Source organism: Pteropus vampyrus, unplaced genomic scaffold (genome assembly GCF_000151845.1).
Source record: "Pteropus vampyrus isolate Shadow unplaced genomic scaffold, Pvam_2.0 Scaffold30, whole genome shotgun sequence".
In the NCBI taxonomy this organism is placed as follows: domain Eukaryota; kingdom Metazoa; phylum Chordata; class Mammalia; order Chiroptera; family Pteropodidae; genus Pteropus; species Pteropus vampyrus.
The window spans coordinates 4594483-4598085 of NW_011888811.1; positions in this window are offsets into that span (position 1 = coordinate 4594483).

Below are 3603 nucleotides of genomic sequence, written 5' to 3' on the forward strand. Positions count from 1 at the left end.
TATTATTAGATAGTCAGGAGAAAAAGGAAGTGTGTGAAACAGAATGAGCTCAAAGATTTCCATTTTGAGTTGTTGGCACTAAGTGAATATAAGAGAAAGTGAGTATACTAGAAAGCTGTGAATGTCTGACTCATTGTCATAAGGGTAGAGTAGAAAATAGTGTGGTGGAATACATTAAGAGGGTGTATAAAGAACAGTAGGGGGAAAAAAAGGCCCAGAAGACAAATCTTCATAATGAAAAATTAATTTTAAGTCCAATAGAGTTAATTTATTTTTCCTGGGATCTGAATTAAGTTGTACAATCCTCTCAGATTATAAAACAAAGCACTTCCAATAATGATTCATTCATAAAAGACACTCCTAGAAAAGTTAACTCTAATCTTTTCTTTAAAAGTATCTCCTCCTCTGGCTTTGCATTCAAATACTAGCCCTGCAGACAAAGCTTTTGCTCTGCACTTAGCTCCCAACTGTTGTCTGGTGCTACCTTTGTAGCCCCACCTGTGAGTATAGATCTTAAATCAATTAAGCACAATCCATCAAGTCAATTAAGAAACTCTAAAACATTACAACTCTCAAAGCCTTCTTTGTTTTCCTTAATGAAAGAAGAAAAGACAAATTCCTCACTCACTAATTTGGTTTAAAAAAGAAAGTAGCCTAGACCTTAAACCCAACATAGGGTATTGACTTTTCTATACAAGAAACAAATCTGCAAGATTTTGAGATTACTTCCAGTGATTTTTTTTTAATCAATGAGTAAAAAAAATAACTGTGTAACATAGCAAAAAAAAGATTATTCTGTCCCTATAAATATATTATTTTACTTATTTCTGCTTTCATTTAAAAAAAATTCTCTTGTAACCATTTCTGAAGAAACTACGAGCAGCATTGGCTTTGATAGAATACTTAACACTACTTCCTCTCAACCCTGCTTATTTTAAAGATGAAATATAATTCGATTTGATTTAAATAAGTACTTTTTAAAATTTAAGTCATCCTACTTCTAGCTCATTTTTTTCAGATACATACAAATGCTGTTATTCTAATTTTCTGGTAATTGATTTACAGAGACAAATGAAGGTTCCACCCCAGTCACATGTACACAACTTTTGTGAAACATTGATCACCATCAAGAGTTGAAAGCATAGATCAGGCAAACATATTAGGAGATTAATTGGAAGGTGCTTAACATAGAATTTGGCATGGAGTAAGCAGTGAATAAATGATACTTATTGTTATCATTGCATTTCTGAGTTTCAAGTAGTTCACAATCATGCTTTTGCCGAGCTATTTCATGTCTCTACATATAATTGCAACATTCATTCCCCTCTCTCTCCTCTCTCTCACGCACGCACACGCATTCTGCCATAGATTTTGATTTCTCCCTATGATTCCCTGTGGAGTTTATGTAGCAGATATTATTTTCCCATTTTAAAGAAAAATGAGGCCATGAAAGATGAAGTTTTTGCCCCAGATGTTCAACTAGGAAGTGGTTAAAACTGAAATCTGATTTCTCAACAGATATTCATTTTAATAAATCATGTCATTTAAAGTATGAAGAATAAAAAAATGTTTCTTCTTCTGCAAATGCTACTTCCTTCTCTGAGTTCAGTAGAAAACAATTATTACAGTTATATAGTTTATTTGTTCAGCAACAGAAATGTTACAAAGAGCCTTAAAGAAGAATCTGATAGAATTAGTATGGATTGCAAACTTAAGCTTCACTTTATAGTTGTATAATGCTGTTATACACTTTAATTTCTCATCTCAATTATCATTTAATTTTTCTTTTCCGTCACGGAGCAGAAAACAATTTACCATGTTAGAAGACACTGAACTAATAGGAAGGGAGTATGACTGCCCACTTCTCTTACAGAACTGAGAAGAAGAGAAAGTTCTTAGATTTTCTGGTTCTTTCTCCCTGACCCACACTATCACTTACTCATTAAAGTTTAGTTGAGAAAAAGAAGGCTGGGGAGAAAAGCTGCATTAGACTTTTCTGTGTTCTTTTATAAACAGTTTGGATGCTGTTGGTGGCTCTTGGAGTTATTAAACTAGTGGCTGTATCATTTGTTTGTAAAATGCTGCATGAGTTAGAGGATGTGAACAAAGTGAATATGATTTCATGAATGTTGATTTATTGCTGAACACAATGATGCCTTAATTGAAGAGCCACCTACGTAGCAGAAGAAAGAGTTTGTTATTAGGTTTAGCATGTTTTAAAATAAACAAGAACATGTACATTTTTTAACCTGGAAACTTGGACCTCTTTCTATCCTCCTTATAAAAACAGACTTGTTTTTCCCTTTTGTAAAACTGTGAAACATATACAGAATATTTTTCATTTTATCAAGCCATAATTTGAAGGGAAAAAATGTCCATTATTCATAACTAACTCTTTAATCAAAACCTAGAATTCCATAAGAACTGGAGAATTGGCAAATAGATGCAAAACCCAGTCCAGAACAATTTTGTTTGATTTACAAGGAGCCTCTTGTCTCTACGTTTAAATGTAGCCATGTGCCCCTAGAGTCATCTGTCAGACTGGGAGAATTTCCAAATAATCAAAATGTCACAAAGTTAGTACTTTTAATTTTTATTTCATCTCCCGCAAGGATGAACTCTGATTGTAATTACAGCTTTATCTGCTCTTGAATGATTTTGTTTTATCAGAACAAAGACAGTGCTCTAACAACCACACTGATGGAGAATAAGGAACTTGCTTAAGACAGGAAATAAGAATGCTATGCTCTGGGAAGTAGGAAAAACCCTGATACTATAAACACGTGTCTTGATGTCACAGTAGGTAGTTACATACTGAACTCCCACAATTTTCCTCTACACTAGAGTCACATGTCGTTTTCTCTGGCCAGTATTAAATTAGAAGGCATGAAATCTAGAGCTAAAAATGCTCTAGTAATAAAAGCAAATTTACATGTGAAAGAAATCTAACAACAGGACTGAACAACTGAGGTAACGGTTGTTTAATAAGATCAAGGAATCTGAAAAATATCCTTTTCTTGCTTCATTCTACCATGCTTTTATCAGTTAGATAAAACATAAGAGTCAGGACTTCTCTATTTATATCCTCCATCAGAAGCCTAGGGTAGACTATTTAGGAATGAATAATACTTTTATTTTACTTCGGCCAGAGCTGGGCCATCATAAAAAGGCTTAAGTGAAAACCAGGTTTTAGTCCTCACTCAACAGAAAAAGCTATATGATATTAAACGAACCTTTAGCATTGATATTTTAAATTGCTCATCTATTAAAAAGTAATAGTAACACCTGCTCTACTATGACAGAGTTATTTCCATGTAGAAATGAGAATACAATTTCTGATAAGTTTGAATTACTATAAAAATAAATGCCATCAATGGCTGGCTATTCTTTAAATGTCTGTCTTAGAAGTCAGCTTCCCCGACTCTCCCTCACCCCACCCCACCCCCCGCCATCCCAGATATATAAGGAGGAAAAGCAGAAGATACAAATTCTGTGAGGAAAAAGGAATGAGAAATGGGCTTGGGTAAATGTGGAGGGACACTGTACTGCATAATGGAATTTTGGTGTTGCTAAAAATCCTAATGTTTACCTACTTCAAAACTC